The 18,058-nt window shown below is 38.2% G+C and overlaps 1 pseudogene; it reads left to right on the forward strand.

Annotated features, from left to right (window-relative positions):
• Positions 1-373: 373 nt before the first annotated feature.
• Positions 374-15,858, forward strand: LOC149241877 (homeobox-leucine zipper protein HAT4-like; annotated as a pseudogene).
• The last annotated feature ends 2,200 nt before the right edge of the window (positions 15,859-18,058 follow it).

Here is an 18,058-nt window from a genome sequence, read left to right on the forward strand (position 1 = left end):
TGGAGAAGGCGTGAAAAAATCGAAAAATGATGTGATATAAACTTTGTTGTCGCTAGACGATTTGCCACAGACATGCGTTTTTTTCAAATAATAATGTATACCCTCTCTTCGTTGGCCAACTAAACGGGTCAAAGAGATGCGATGTCAGGCTGTCAACACCATAAATTGTGAAGGACCAACGACACTGTGTTTGACGGTGAACCTTTTATCGTTTTAACAGTCAATTATAATTATTATAATTATTGTTAAAGATTGAGGGGTCAGGCCGGACTCTGGATCTATCGCCATTCTCTCCTTCTATATATCTCCTTTCTATTTTACACCTTCATCAATCATTCTCACTCTATCCAAACATTAGCCAAAAGAAAGGGGTATGGATCAGGATTGCAGTGCAAGCCTTTCTTTAGGTTTGGGTATAGGTGATGGCACAATCACTGATGAGATGTACGTTTCGCAAAGAAATGTGAGTGGGCCTCCGCTGCAGTTACATCTGTTTCCCTCAGCTCCTGACTGGGACTGCGGCACTCTGCCCTGGGAGAAGACCTCACCATCGATTGGTATGTTCTTGCCCTCTTTAACACATATTAAAACTAATCTTTAAGAACAGATCGAATTTTATTTTAATGGTGTTTTGATTGATATGTCTGTTGTTTTAATGGCGTTTTTGAATAACAATAAGGATAATCGTAATGTGCAGAATCCATTGGTGTTGGTGGCGAGGGATCAGCGGGAGAAGCGAAGGTTCTGATCCGTCCGGTAGCTGTGACATGGAGATCTGATGCCAACAAATTCCCAGCGTCCTATTTTTACAACGAAGATGCAGGGGCCATCAACGTGTCGTCGTCCAACAGCAGCACCGTGCATTCCAACGCCACCAACACCGAGATCAAGCGAAAACGGGGCTATGGCGAGGGTACTCAACGATGTGGAAGAAGAGGGCTCTTCCAGGAAGAAGCTTAGACTGTCCAGAGAGCAGTGTGCTTTTCTGGAAGAAAGCTTCAAAAAGAACAGGGCACCTGAACCTGTAAGTCTCTACTAACTTTATTTATTTATCATTTGTGTTTCGTCATCATTTCGGCTGTTGTAACTTCTTCTTCTTCGGCAGAAGCAAAAGCAAGAGTTGGCGTTACAGTTGAATCTCAGTCCTCGACAAGTTGAAGTTTGGTTCCAGAACAGACGAGCAAGGTTAGCTAGTGTCCTTTATTCATTCATCGTATTTTGCATGTAGACGTTATAATATTGGAAATTATCTCTTTGGAATCCACAGGTACAGAATTTGTCCTGTAATCTTGAAGAGTGACTTGGAACTTGAAATTCCAGCAATTTTATTATTGGGAAAAGTTTTGATCCGATGGATCCTATTGTGTTGACAGTAGATTTCTGTGATAGGTTAATTAAAATGTTATGAATTTGTTTATAGGAGAAAGATTTCTGTGATAGGTTAATTAAAATGTTATGAATTTGTTTATAGGAGAAAGCTGAAGCAAATCGAAGTGGACTGCGAGGTTATGAAGAGATATAATGACGCACTTGCAGAGGAGAATAGAAAACTTCACATGGAGCTGGAAAAACTGAAAGCTCTCAAAATGTCATCGCCACCTCTGAGGCCCGCGTCAACCCTTAGGATGTGCCCCTCATGTGAAAGAGTTTCAGTAGCTAACAATAGCAGCGACTTGGATTTGGCGAAATTGTCGGGTATTTTTCGATGGGAAATACCAAAACCAGACATTCTAACACCACAGAGCCAATGCTCTGTTTCCACTGTTCCAGGACCTTTGTGCACAGGGAAGCTTTTAAAACAAATCTACTCATAACAGAGTATTACACAGCCATAAAAATATTTCTATTGATTAAAATACAAAGCCTGATACAAACTTCATCCTCTTTCACTCAGAGGGATTTTCAAAGAAAACTTACATTCAGCAAAAACTCTGTTTTCACCTGAGAAATTACTGTGCTGGGTTTACTGCAGTAAAACCCCTTTTACATTCACTGGTGTAAAAACCTTCTTTTACATGCTGCTGTAAAAACAAAATTTACACATGCTTACCCAAGAAAATTATATGCCTCCCCTGCTTGCGGTGTTTTACTTTTCTTCACTTCCAGTTAAAATAAAAAAAATTTACAGATGTGCTCTCACCTTTTCTTTTCTTCATGCACTGCTGTGCAAAACCACACATGGTTTTTCGCTTTTACTGCACCTTCGTTTTACAATGCTCCACCATTTCCTTTATGCACTGCTGTGCAAAACCACACATGGTTTTTCCCTACACAAAATTACATCAACTGGTTCTATCTTTTTACACACTGCTGTGCGTTATCATTCACATTTTTAATTTCATGTGCAATTCACTCATCTACAAAAATGAGCACTCACTAGAAACATATACCAAAAAAATTAAAGATAGGGCGATGACTTGCCCATACCATTCTTTAAATTTGCCCATACTCCCGCTGAAATAAAATTAAAAACTTCACCAAAACTTACCAACCCACAGTAAATTGCATTTACTGTTTTACTGACATTTACTGGCGGTAAAGGAACTTTTACTTCACGTCAAATTTATTTGCTGCTAACCTGTACTTTAACCATTGACTTTATTTGCATCGCATCGCAACTTTTCTCATGTCAAAGACCCCGACTCTATGACATTGCCGATAGCGATGTGCCGATGCGATATCGGCGATCGCTTATCGGAAACACAAAAGCTCCTTTATAATTCCTTCACTTCGACTTTGCCGATGCGATATCGGCGATCGCTTATCGCAAACACAAAGGCTCCTTTATAATTCCTTCACTTCGACTTTGCCGATGCGATATCGGCGATCGCTTATCGCAAACACAAAGGCTCCTTTATAATTCCTTCACTTCATTTTGCCGATGCGATATCGGCGATCGCAGTTGAAATTATATTTTCAACACTCCCCTTTAATTTCAACTGTCGGGCATTCAATCATACCCAAACACTTCCTCACATGGAGGGATTCACTAACTGCTGTTACAAGAATATCTTCCTCACATAGAGGGGTTCACCAATCTTCCTCGCATAGAGGGATTCACCAACTGCTTCTGCTGCAGTTCATAAACAAACAAAGTTGTCTTCCTCTTAATAGAGGGATTCACCTGAAACTGTGCTTAAGAGCACCTTCCTCATGACAGAGGGATTCACCATGTGACTGTGCTTAAGAGCACCTTCCTCATGACAGAGAGATCTACCAAACTATGCTAGAGAGCATCTTCCTCTGAACAGAGGGATTCACCAATGTAACTGTGCTTAAGAGCACCTTCCTCATTACAGAGGGATTCACTAATGACAATGTGCTTAAAAGCACCTTCCTCTTCAATAGAGGGTTTCACCAAATGACTGCTTCAAATGCAGTTCCAAAACAAACAACCATTGCACTGCTGTGTGTGCAAACTCATTACGATGTTCTTTTATGCTGCTGCATATTTTCTGCTGCACTGTTGTGTCATCTTCTTTACTGTGTCTACCTCACACTGCTGTGTCTACACTTGCACTGCTTCTGCACTTTTCAAAGACAAAATACTCTGTCTTTCTTGGAACAATTACGCTGTCCCAATTTACAAATTTACACTGCTGTGTGTAAACATTTCTTACACTCACTGCTGTTGCATATATTGCATTTCAATTCAATTCATTACATTTACCTTTACTGCTGTAAGGAAAATTTCTTTTGCATGTGCTGTTGTTCAAAACTTCTTGCTGCTGCATTTTTTTTATTTGCATTGCTGTGTGCTTCTCCTTCTTGCCGTCATGCTGCTGTCCATAACTTCCTGCTGCTGCATTTTTTCATATTCACTGCTGTCCATACCCATAACCATGGACTGTCATCCCTGGGTTTTTATTTGCTGTTGCGTTGCCTCTGCAATTTGCACTGTCGCTGCCTTTTGTTTCATCATACTGCTGTGCCCATACACTAACTCTTTATTCTCCACACAATAAATAACACGGGCTGTTACTTTTTACACCCTTGCTTCACACAATCTTCAGTTTCATTTTTTTTAATTACACAATGCACTGCTGTGCAATTCCTTTCATTTTTCTGCTGCCATACACATTATCATTCACCCATGTGCATTAAAAATCTGCTGTCCCTGTTTTTCTTTAGCCATTTCTGTGCATGTTGCATTGCATACAAAAAAAATATTACATTTTTCACTGCTGTGTGAAAAATTTCATTGCATTCTCAGCCACTGGGCATTTATGCTCTGCTGCGTTTTGCTTTCTCATTTTCTTCTCACTGCTTTGCATTTTCATTCCCAATACAAAACATTTCATCTGCTGTGTATTATACTCACTCTGCTGTGAGTATATTCTCTCATACTACATAAAAGGAAACTACCTTCCATTGCTATGCATTTCAATGCATGTGCACCACAAAAACATTTCAAACTGCTGTTTTGTGTTCTATCTTCCCACTGCTGTGAGGGTCTCCATGCTTTGCATACTTTTCTTATTGCGCTGTTGCACTTCACATTTGAGCGTTGTCCCCTTTTCTTCTCTGCTGTTATGGCAGATTTAACTTCATATTTTTCTTTATAAAAAAAATTTCATCAAGGAGTGACTGTTAATACAGTTCAGCAAGAAAAAAATTACAAGCTCCCCTTTAATGTGTGCTTGTCTTCTTTTAGCAGACTCTTCTCAAAACAAATTTAGATCCACTGGGGAGTTCAAGGGGTTTTCATATTGCCTTTCCTTCCTTCTCCATACTTGTGTAACTTTCTTCTTTTGCATGGGTCTAGCTTGTGTAAGAGCCCATGTTAAGTTACAATCTCGTGCCATATGCCCAATGTTATGACACTTGAAACATTCAACATTGTTCATGAATGACATTTCATGATTTCTTCTAAAATTGTTTCTTGGAGATTTTCGGGGACCACAACATCTATCTTTATTAAATGCTCTACAGTCTCTTGCCATATGACCAAAGTTTGAACATGCATAACAATAACCATAAAATGAACTTTGGTACCTGGGAGACGGAGGTTTCATTGATGTGCTTCTGAAGCCTTGCTGCCTTGAGATCCTTTGATGATCACCATTGCCTCTTGCATTTTTGCCATCAGCTACATTTCTTCTTGGAGCTGGTTTTCTACTTGGAGCAGGATCTCTTCTATTGCAACCTTCATTTTTCTCCTTGCCTTTGCTGGAACTAGGAGCTTCACCATCTCTTTCTGGCTTCTTCACATCTCCTTTGCTTAAAGCATCCTCATGCTTGTTTGAGGGTTCACCTACATACCCAAGTCCTGATTTATCAGATGGAGATCTATGATAGCTAAGCATGTCATCCAAAGCTTGAGAGCTCTTCATGATCTTGTTCATCCCTTCAACCTTCTTCCTGAGGAGGACAATCTCTTCTTCTAACTTTTCACATTCATTATTTTTCTTTGCTAGTTGTCCATCAGTTTCTTCCTTGCTATGAGTAGCTTCAGCTGCTACTACTTTGAAGGAGATAATCTCTGTCTTCATTTTGGAGATTTCTTCATCTTTTGCTTGACTGCTCTTCATTTTCTTTTCAGCTCCTTGTACCTGCTTCCTGGCTTCTTGTAGTTCGGACTTAAGGGAGGAGACCTCTACCTTATATTGTCCAATCTCTTCCACAAGTTTGTTCACCCTCATGTGCCTTTGTTCAAGTTGACTTGACAAGGCATCTGCCTGCTTCCTTGCTTCATTCAGCTGATTTGTCATTGATATGACTTCTTCATAATGTTTCTTCTTGCATTGGTCAAGCTCCTTCTTGAGCTTGGCTAGTTCTTCATCCCTTTCCTTTACTTGAAGCTTGATGAGGTCAAGCTTTTCATTCTCAGCTTCTATGATGGGTTCTTCTTGACTCATTGTCATGGTCAGTGCTCCCTTTGCATGAAGGTCATGCAGTCTATCCCATATATCCTTTGCTGATGTATTTTTTCCTAGATTCCTCTTCACAGAATCAGGGAGTCCATCCAAGATTAGTTTTGCTGCTTGTGCATCATACTCCATGGATTCTTTATCCATCTTGCTGTCATCAATCACTGACTCCCAGACTTCAATCCCCTCAGACATTAGGAAAGCCCTCATCATTATTTCCCATACATCAAAGTTTCCATCAAACTTTGGGGTTTCAAATAGAATGTATTCTAATGGATTGCCTTCAAGTTTAGTAGAAGGGGGAGACACATTTTTAACAGGCTTGGAGGCTTTCTTCTTTGACCTTGCCATTCTTATCTGGGCTTCTAATACTTGACTGTGTTTTTTTTAATCATTGACTGTTTCTATAACAGTAACACAAAGGAAAGCTTGAGGAATACCTTAACTGTTTTGGTTGTGGCTTCACACTGCTGGAGAGGTTTGACTGCTGCAACAACACCTTCCTTCAGCTTCTTTGAGTCTTCAAAGAGCCTGGACTAGCTCTGATACCACTGTTGGGTATTTTTCGATGGGAAATACCAAAACCAGACATTCTAACACCACAGAGCCAATGCTCTGTTTCCACTGTTCCAGGACCTTTGTGCACAGGGAAGCTTTTAAAACAAATCTACTCATAACAGAGTATTACACAGCCATAAAAATATTTCTATTGATTAAAATACAAAGCCTGATACAAACTTCATCCTCTTTCACTCAGAGGGATTTTCAAAGAAAACTTACATTCAGCAAAAACTCTGTTTTCACCTGAGAAATTACTGTGCTGGGTTTACTGCAGTAAAACCCCTTTTACATTCACTGGTGTAAAAACCTTCTTTTACATGCTGCTGTAAAAACAAAATTTACACATGCTTACCCAAGAAAATTATATGCCTCCCCTGCTTGCGGTGTTTTACTTTTCTTCACTTCCAGTTAAAATAAAAAAAAATTTACAGATGTGCTCTCACCTTTTCTTTTCTTCATGCACTGCTGTGCAAAACCACACATGGTTTTTCGCTTTTACTGCACCTTCGTTTTACAATGCTCCACCATTTCCTTTATGCACTGCTGTGCAAAACCACACATGGTTTTTCCCTACACAAAATTACATCAACTGATTCTATCTTTTTACACACTGCTGTGCGTTATCATTCACATTTTTAATTTCATGTGCAATTCACTCATCTACAAAAATGAGCACTCACTAGAAACATATACCAAAAAAATTAAAGATAGGGCGATGACTTGCCCATACCATTCTTTAAATTTGCCCATACTCCCGCTGAAATAAAATTAAAAACTTCACCAAAACTTACCAACCCACAGTAAATTGCATTTACTGTTTTACTGACATTTACTGGCGGTAAAGGAACTTTTACTTCACGTCAAATTTATTTGCTGCTGACCTGTACTTTAACCATTGACTTTATTTGCATCGCATCGCAACTTTTCTCATGTCAAAGACCCCGACTCTATGACATTGCCGATAGCGATGTGCCGATGCGATATCGGCGATCGCTTATCGGAAACACAAAAGCTCCTTTATAATTCCTTCACTTCGACTTTGCCGATGCGATATCGGCGATCGCTTATCGCAAACACAAAGGCTCCTTTATAATTCCTTCACTTCGACTTTGCCGATGCGATATCGGCGATCGCTTATCGCAAACACAAAGGCTCCTTTATAATTCCTTCACTTCATTTTGCCGATGCGATATCGGCGATCGCAGTTGAAATTATATTTTCAACAGAAATCTGGGTCTATATTTTTAGGAAGCGCTTTCCGACCATGAATGGTCCCGTAATCATGAGAGTTGCTTTCAATGAAGCGCTGGACATCGTTTACATTGTTAAACATTTTTTGTGTTTTTTTCTAAAGTTCAGTTGGTGAAACATTTTTGTGTTTCTCTATTTACTTTATATTTTGGTTTATTATTTTGGTTGATGAAAGCTACCAAGTCTTTGTCAATTTATTCCAGCCTGTTAATTTATTATGAGCCTATCAAATAAACATTCTCTTATTGTTCTTTTATAAAATAAAAAATGTTTATATGATCATATCTCTTTCTGTTACTTCTTGTTTTTATGTATTCTGTTTCAGCTTATCATTGTCGATCTAAAAATGTTAAATAATTACTTTAAATTATTATCATTTTTACTAAAATAGAGCATATAACTTCTCATCTTATATTTAAAATAATCGTTCCCTCTAACCATACTGATTAATTAGTTTAATAATAGATGCATTCACGCGGATTTGATAACATGAACGGGTAGAAAAAGTGTTATCGGAATATATTTATTATATAATGGTTTGACAAATTAAAGATTTTTTTTGTAAGAAGGGTAATTTTATTGTTATTTTGAAAAAAATATAAAAATAAATTTCAATTTATTATTATTATTCTTTTTAAAACATTACAAAATTCAAAATATTTATATTAATCAAATTTAATATATAGTTAAAATATATTTTTCTACATTTTAAATATAAAATTAACTAAAAATTCCTTTCACATCTCTCGGAATAATAAAATAAAACTAGTTATTTCCTTTAAACATCTTACTATTTAGCCTTCCGTTTGGGTACACTGATTATGAGAAACAAAGGGGTTTCTGAATGCTTATGCTCGTAACGCAACTTCTATGGTCACAGAAAAGGTAAGCTTAAGAAGGTTTGGAGACTATGGTCGTAAACCAACTTCTATGGTCATAAGAAAGGTGAGCATAAGAAGGTTTACAGGTGTGCGTTGAAAATCTCATTGAATGACTTGCACTTAGAAGTAATGAATAGTTTTTGTTTTTGTTGGGAAAATAAATAATATGAAGGAAATTGTAATTTTATTTATTTTATATATGGTAAGAGAAATATTTATGATGTATGTAATTATTTATTATTTATATTATTAGTGAATAATAAATTTAAAAAATGGATATAGTTTATATATAATATTAGAATGATATAATTACTAGTATAAATTATCTTAATCATGGAATTAAAAAGGTAAACCTTTTTTAGAATGGAAAAATTGAAAAAATATTGAACCTTAAAACATTTGATGCATTTAGGTTTTTGATAGATTAATTCTTAGCATGGATATGTCCTAATATTATATATTGCACTTTTTAATACATAAATATTAGACTCAAAATCTTAAAAACATCACGGTTATTTGGATTGTGTAGATTAGATAGCTTATACTTGTAATTCTAATTCTAAGAAATCTTTGTTGGATTTCCAAACATAATAGATAAAACTACATGGTCATAGTGTAGAATAGTAAAACTACATGAAATGTATTAACAATAAGATCCTTGGCCTTAACTTTGGGGTTATTGTCATGTTGAGATATGAATGAACATGGCATATTTCTTTTCAATTGCTTTATATAGTTGAGTCCAAGGATCTTATTGCTAATACATTTCATGTAGTTTTATATATATATATATATATATATATATATATATATATATATATATTCACCACATGAGATATATACATGATTTTTATTTTCACCACATACAATGTATACATAATTGACATTGGAATATTCACTTAGCATAGGAATTGAGATATTTTATTTATGAGCCTCACTTTTATAGATATTTGTTGTAGTTGGCTAAGGAATGTTAGGATGATCACAATGCAATCATTGGATTTATTAATGAACTCCTGTGTAATCGTTGGCATATGATGGACTTGTTTGTCTCCCTTGAGAGGTCACAAGGGACTTAAAGAGTGCTTGACAACCTTGAAGGGAGAATGGCACATATTGAGGAACATGTACATGAAACCTTACTCGAGCTATGTGGAAATTGCCAGAATGACTCGACTCCGGGTAATATGCATGTTAAATGTTGTGTGTGGGTTGTGTTTTGATACTTGAGTGGTTTTGGTCATTTTGGGCAAGTCATATATGGTCCTCAAGCATTTTCTTTTTATTGCTAGTGTATTTTCTTCATTACTTGATCCGAATTGGATCCATGAAGAATAATCAAAAGAACTATGCATGTACCAGGTGAGGCCAGACTTCAAAGAATTCAGAACAGCGATCAAAAAACACCTCTGAACTAGTGGCAGTGGCAGCCAGCGTGGAACGACAAGGACCTCAGTCAAAGTGCGCTGATCGAGGCCCATGGAGACTGCACGGGAGGCGAAATTAGCCCCTAGGAAGCCTAGATCGGGAAATAGAGGAGGTTTTTCATGCTTGATTAGCGCTCATCGATGGGCGAAAACCCTCAAAATGGGGAAGCCTCAAGTGCTTAGTCACATTGAGAGCCGGAGAAACAAAAGGCGAAAAGGCTGAAAGCTAAAAGGCGGGACCTGCTCTGAAACCGGCAGTATTGATCGGGGCTCCTTGGGCAGTAAGCAGTTTTGGTGAAATTAGAGCAATTCCACTCAGTGATCGATGGGTGGCAAGTGGAGGAGAGAGAAAACCACTGCTCATCACGTGCTAATGGTCGAGCAAGTCAACCGCGCGAAATGAGCGGATGGTGTTGGATCTGGGGGATCTAGATCAGACGATTGATATTGTGCCCAATGGCCAGGTCAGATTTAACGAGGGAATAAGCCGCGATCTAGAAGAATTTGAGGTCCGCTTTGACCGCCACAGTGGAAGAAGACTCATTCCACAACGTAACCAAAGAAATGAACCAATGAAGCAGGTTGGCATAGTTTACAGGAGGACATGTGGCCACTCCCTGTGAGCCAAATGATGACGTCGAACAAGAAACTCCAAGCGCAGCTGCAGAAGGCGATCCAACGGAGGTGGAAGAGGAACTGAGCTGCCATGATCTCGAATGGCTTTAAAGCCATGAACAGAGAACATAAGACACACAGAAGAAGAAGACAGGAGATAGAGAAGCAAAGAAGACAGTAAAGGAAAAGCAAAAAGAAGACAGAGGGCTAAAGCTGACAAGAGGTAACATCGAGCACCAAAGAGCTTGAGAGATTCAAGCCATCCTCGAGAGGATCTGTCAGACCAGAGAGGTCAAAGAGCTGGTAGGCAAAAGAGTCTGTGCATTCTAGTGGCTTGGGGAATCCAAGAACCACCCTGCCAAGCAAATCTGTTCCAGGGGACTCATATTGAGCTCCTGCAATGTAATTCTCTGCTTAAGACACAATAAAATAAGGCCACCACTAAGAGCTGGACTGGAGATGTAGCCTTGGAGGATAGGGTGAACCCCTTATTAATTTCTTGTCTTCTTGTATTTGCTTATTGTATTTCTTTGATGTCTTTCCATTTCAAGTGTCTGTGTATTTTCAATTTGATTGATCCATTGCCTAAATAACATAGACACACACACCAGCATATGAGTCTGTAATACCTTTATTTAATAAATCTTTAACTGAGGTCACTCATAGGGTGATTATCAGATCAAGTGGTATCAGAGCTTTAGGTTTGTAAAGTTAGACAAGCTTCTGTTGGTTTAGCTGTTGAGTGCTCACTAGATCAAAGCTCAAATTAGGAGAAGGAGAGTTGGTCGAAACTAATCCTGAAATTGGGATAGTCTATCCTCGAAAGACAATGTCAGAAGAAGGTTCTGTAGGGCTAGACCCTCAACTCATAGAAAGTTTCCTAGCTATAAAGTCTATGGTAGAAGAAATGTATAGGGACTTTAGAAAGCATATGGATGAGGATTCATCATGTTCTAAACAAGATAAAGAAGAAGATGAGTCTCACTTCCATTACCACTCCAAAGGAAAAGGGAAAGAGGAAAGCTTTCTCACACCTCCTAATATCCCTGTGCATAATAAAAAAGCATCTTTGATCAAGCTAGATGTTAAATTTGACTTGCCTATATATGATGGAGAGCTAAATGCTGAAAATTTGGACAATTGGATTAGACAAATTGATGTGTATTGCAGAGTGCAAAACATAGACTCAAACAAGAGAAAGATTTAGCTTGCAAGCCTATGCCTAGGAGGCACTACCTTGGTTTGGTGGGAAGACATAACCCAAGCTAATATGAAAAGACATGGTAAGACTATCTCTGTCTGGAGTGACTTTGTTTCTGCAATTAAGAAGCAATTCTATCCATTGCCCTACATGCAACAACCCATGATGAGTTGGAAAACTCTTCGATAGTTGAAAGGGCAAAGTGTGCAAGGGTACACTAAATAATTTAGAAAGAGAGCATTGATTCTATGGATCTCATTAGACTCACCAGAGACTCTTTTGAAGTACATTGGTGGTCTACCCAACTACATGAGGCATACCATCCTCATGTTCAATCCCACTAGTATAGATGAGGTATCCTTACAAGCTACTCATCTAGAAGCTAGAGGAGAGAATGGAAATCCAGAAGTTAGGGGACCATCCCAACCCACTGCAAGCAAGAGCAAGGAGAAAAAAAAGCAGAAGTGGAAAGCAAGGAAGGCTAACACTGCACATAAAAGAAAAGCTTCAAGCACTCACTATAAAAAGGATTGGCATGATGATGAGCATTGTTGGATTCTGCATCCAGAGCTAAGACCTAAGAAGTCCTAGGGCAAGAAGAAGAAGATTGTTGCAACTCTTCAGAAAGATTTGGGGTCAAACTCGGGAGATGAAACAACTATTGCAGCCACAAGTATAAAAGGTAAGAATTCTGAAGCATCTACTAGTAATTTTGCTCAATCTATTATTGGTGAAGAAAATGAGAGAAAAAGACATGAGCTTTTCCATATTCGAGTTGTTTCCAAAAATCAAAAGATTGATACTTTGTTTGATAGTGGCTCACAAGTAAATTTAATTTCTGAAGCAATTGTAAAGAAATTGGGATTAGCAACCACACCTCACAAGAAACCATATCCATTATGATGGTTGAATGATAAAGCACAACTACAAGTGACTAGATAGTACAAAATCAAGTTTTCTTTTGGGTCAACATTTGTAGATGAGGTGGAGTTAGACATAATTCCTTTGGATATATGTGGAATTGTTTAAGGAAGCCCTTACTTGTATGATAGGAAGGCTATTTATTATAGAGTTGAGAACAGGTATCTACTTGTTAAAGATGGAATCGAATACTATGTAAGAGCTCACAAGCTCAAGAATAATTATACTCTCATAAACTCAGGGCAGATGAAAAGAATGATAAATTCATGCAAACAATTCTTACTGATGGTTGTAAAGGAAAAGAAGCGTGATAAAACCAATGTATTTGAGGGATATAATGCTGAACAGAAGGATGATATAGCAAATGTTGTTTCAGTTTACGATGTCTTATTTCAAGAACCTAAAGGTCTGCCACCCAAAAAGGGAATAGTACATGATATTATTTTGCAGCAAGATGTTCCATTGCCTAACATTGGAATGTACCGGTTGTCTGCTTTAGAGAATGTTGAAATCAAGAAGCAGGTGCAGGAGTTGCTCGAGAAGGAATTCATCAAGCCTAGCACATCACCATGTGGCTCACCAATTGTTTTGGTGAGAAAGAAACATGGCTCGTGGAGAATGTGCATTGATTACCGAGCACTGAATAAGATAACAATAAAAAATCATTATCCCCTTCCTCGCATAGATGATCTTTTAGATCAATTGAAGGAAGGTTTTTATTTCACCAAACTAGACTTGCATAGTGGATACCATCAAGTCAGAGTTGTAGAACAAGATGCATGGAAGACTTCTTTCAAAACAAAGTAGAGATTGTATGAATGGCTGGTTATGCCTTTTGGCTTAACTAATGCTCTTGCTACTTTCATGAGATTAATGAATGATGCACTCAGACCTTTTCTTGATGATTTTGTTATTGTGTACCTAGATGAGATTCTGATTTTTAGTAAAACATGGGAAGAACATTTAAAGCATGTTGAGCAGACACTAGATGTTTTGAAAAGAGAAAAACTTTATGTTAAACTCTCAAAATGTGAATTTGGCAAGACATCTCTAAACTACTTGGGTCATATAGTAGGGGGTGGTGAATTGAAAATAGGTCCCTCTAAAGTGGCAGTCATTGTAAACTGGCCTAAACCCAAGTCTGCTATGGAAGTGAGAAGCTTCTGAGGAGTAGCACAATATTGGAGGAAGTTCATTTCTAACTTTTCCTCAATTGCAGCTCCCTTACATGTGTTAAAAGGATTGAACAAGGCGTTTCAGTGGGGAGGCAAACATCAAAAAGCCTTTGACACCTTGAATGAAAAGATTAGTACAACAGTTGTATAAGCACTGCCTGATCTACAAAGACCATTTGAGATCCAAATAGATGCCAGTGACTATGCGATGGGAGCAGTGTTGACACAGCACGGTAAACCCATATGTTATCATTCTGAGACTTTTAATCCTGCAGTAGTTAACTATCCTACATATGATAAAGAATTGTATGCATTAGTTCAGAGTGTGAAAAAGTGGATACATTACTTAATGGGCAAAGAGACAATAATGCATACTGATCATCAACCACTTCAATACCTGAACTCCTAAACTAAGTTGCAGCAATCAAGATACTACAGATGGATGGGTTTTCTACAACAGTTTCATTTAGTCATCAGATATAAAAAGGGCATACATAACAAAGTTGTAGACATGTTATCTCGGCCCATTATAAATGCATCTACCTTACCTAAGCATAATTCTATACTACATGAAAGCTACATTGAACAATATGCTCAAGATATGGACTTTAAAGATGTATATGCAACTTTGAGTCAAGGGAAAATAGTAGAGGAATTGGATTATCATGTAAAAAACCAACTCTTATATCATTGTGGGAAACTATGCATTCCACAAATTGAGAGAGTAAATTTAATTAGTGAAGCACACACTTCTTTGATATCAGGTCACTTTGGGGTAAGTAAAATATTTGCACAACTACAAAGGTTTTGTTATTGGCTGAAAATGAATGAGACAGTTTCTAGATATGTAAGAGGGTGTGCTATGTGTGCTAAAAGCAAGCCCAGCAACAGAAAACTAGGCTTGTACACTCCATTGCCAGTTCCTTCTCACCCTTGGGAAAGTGTTTCCAAGGATTTCGTTGGAGGACTGCCTAAACCTAGGAAAGGTCATGATTATCTATATGTTGTTGTGGATAGGTTCAACAAAATGTGTATTTTGATACCTTGTAATAAACATATTATAGTTTAACAGGCTGCAAAATTATTGTTTGAACATGTATGAGTTAATTTTGGATTAGCCACTTCTATTGTATCTGATCGAGACACCTGATTTGTGGGGAAGTTTTGGTCAAGTCTCTGGGAACTAATGGACACCAAACTGAAGAAAAGCACAACTTATCATACACAAAATGATGGCCAGATAGAAGTAGTTAATAGGATAGTGATCTAGTTACTGAGAAGATATTGCAGCAAACATCCTAAGCCTTGGGATGAACACTTGTGTTATGTGAAGCATGCTTACAATAGAGCAAAGCATTCTTCTACATAGAGATCTCCTTTTGAGACCTGTTTTGATTTCACACCAAGGTCTACTTTGGATTTTGTCTTTGGTAAAGATATCATGGTTAATGGACACAGTGATGTGGATAGGGAAACTAAGTTCATTGAATAGATGCAGGAGATCCACCAGGTAGTACAGGAATAGCTGGAAAAGAGCCAAGCTAAATAGAAAGCTAGGCATGACAAGCATCGGATGTAGCGTAGTTTTCAAGTTGGTGACCAGGTCTGGCTGTATATCAGCAAGGACAAGATGCAAGGTGAAGGTAAAAGGCTAAAGCCTATCAGGTATGGACCCTTTAGGATAGTTGAGAAGATTGGTGAAAATGCTTTTCGCCTTGATCTACCAGCTTACATGCACAACTACTCAATCGTAAATGCAGATTGCTTGAGATTGTTTGAACCTTCAATGATTGAGGACCTTGAAGAGTAGAGTCAATTGCCTTCTATTGATGATCTGCTACTTGAATATCTTAATGAATTCCAGGAAGACACCGTACTGGACAGGAAGGTGAGGACGACATGCAGGGCAGATGTGGAGTACCTCGGGATTCAGCTCAAAGGTTTAAAGCCAAGTAGTGCAAAGTGGATTGAGATTGGGCAAGTGAGAAAACAATACCCTCACTTAGTCGATGCTTGAAAACCAAATTTTGGTGGTCCAAAAGATTTTTCAGTGGGAAGGCCATGATCCAAATTTGATCCATAAAGAATAATCAAAAGAACCATGGATGTAGCAGGTCAGGACAGACTTCAAAAAATTCAAAACAATGATTAAAAAACACCTCTGAACTAGTAGCAGTGGCAGCCAGTGTGGGAGGACAAGGACCTTAGTCAAAGTGCACTGACCGAGGCCCATGGAGACTACGCAGGAGGTGAAATTAGCCCCTAGGAGGCCCAGATCGAGAAACAGAGGAGGTTTTTGATGGGCGATCATCGTTGGGTGAAAACCCTCAAAATGGAGAAGCCCCGAGCGCTTGGTTGCAAGGAGAGCAAGAGAACTGAAGGACAAAATGCGAAAAGGTTGAAAGCTAAAAGGTGGGACCCACTTCGAAACCGGTGGTATTGATTGGGGGCTCCTTAAGCAGTAAGCAGTTTTGGTGAAATCAGAGCGATTCCAGTCAGCGATGGACCCGTGGCAAGCGAAGGAGAGAGAAAACCATTGCTCATCATGCACTAATAGTCGAGCAATTCAACCACGCGAAACGAGCAGATGGCGTTGGATCTAAGGGATCCAAATCTAAAGGTTGATATCACGCCCAACGACCAGGCTGGATTTAATGAGGGAAGAAGCCACAATATAGAATAATTTAAGGTCCGCTTTGACTGCCATGGTGTAGGAAGACTCAGTTTATAGTAGGACATGTGGCCACTCCCTGTGAGCCTCATGATGACGTTGAATAGGGAACTCCAAGCGCAGCTGCAAAAGGTGATCCGATGGAGGCGGAAGAGGAACCAAACCGCCATGAGCTCGGATGGCTTTAAAGCCATGAACAGAGAATAGAAGACACACAGAGGAAAAAGATAGGAGACAGAGAAGCAAAGAAGATAGTGAAGAAAAACCAGAAAGAAGACAAAGGGTTGAAGCTAACCAAAGGCAACATTGAGGACCAGAGAGCTTGAGAGATTCAAGCCATCCTCAGGAGGATCTGTCAGACCAGAGAGGTCAAAGAGCTGGTAGGCAAAATAGTCTGTGCACTCCAGTGGCTTGGGGAATCCAAGAACCACCCTGCCAAGAAAATCTTTTCCAGGGGATTCATATTGAGCTCCTGCATTGTAATTCTCTGCTTAAGACACAGTAAAATAAGCCCACCACTGAGAGCTGGACTGGAGATGTAGCCATGGAGGATAGGGTGAACTCCTTATTAATTTCTTGTGTTGTTGTATTTGCTTACTATATTGCTCTACTGTATTTCCATTTCAAGTGTCTATGTATTTGAAATCTTATCGATCCGTTGCGTAAATAACATAGACACACACACTAGCATAGGAGTCTGTAATACTTTATTTAATAAATCTTAAACTAAGGCCACTCATAGGTTGATTAACAGATCATTACCATATGGCCAATAAGTTTGGTAAGAATGAGGTCAACGGTGTTTTGAAACTATGCTCCTCCCAAAGTAACATTTTCTTGAATTAATAGAATATTTTGACTTACATGTATATACACTTGTCATGTGAGTGTAACATGGCTAGTAGGGAGGAGTAGCTCTTAAACTTCTCACTTAGCTTCCAATCCGATTGGGATTAACAGGAGTGGGACACTAGTGGTAAAGAAGAGTAGTTTTCATCGGCTCACTATTCTAGTCCCACCAAGAGTGACACAAGTGGGAAATAGGTGGGATTTCCATCGATGTAGCTAGTATCCATATTTGATACAATAAACCACAAGAATAAAATTAAAATTAAATATAGATTAATATTAATTAATCTTACATATTTAAATATTTTATTTATGATTTATATTGTACCATTTATTATTCATATTTTTCAAATGCGAGATATTAATTCTAATTTAAGAATTGAATGAGTTACTGAATCTTCTTATTTTCTTATTACAAAGTAATTATTTTTCCTTTCTAGTTTCAATTACATGTTCTTTTTAATAGTTGAATGTGAGAATAATTTTTTTACCAAATCTCCTTGATGCTAAGTTATAGGGTTTTACAGCCCACGGGGTTTTGGGTTGATAGTTAATGAGTGCACTGTTATAGGGTTCAATTCCCCCGTGGGTTCTTACCTACCAAATTATTTAGGGTTTTATAATGATTTAACTAAA

This window comes from Pinus tabuliformis, chromosome 8 (genome assembly GCF_031772625.1).
Source record: "Pinus tabuliformis cultivar Carrire ecotype Pingquan chromosome 8, CPIR1, whole genome shotgun sequence".
NCBI lineage: Eukaryota > Viridiplantae > Streptophyta > Pinopsida > Pinales > Pinaceae > Pinus > Pinus tabuliformis.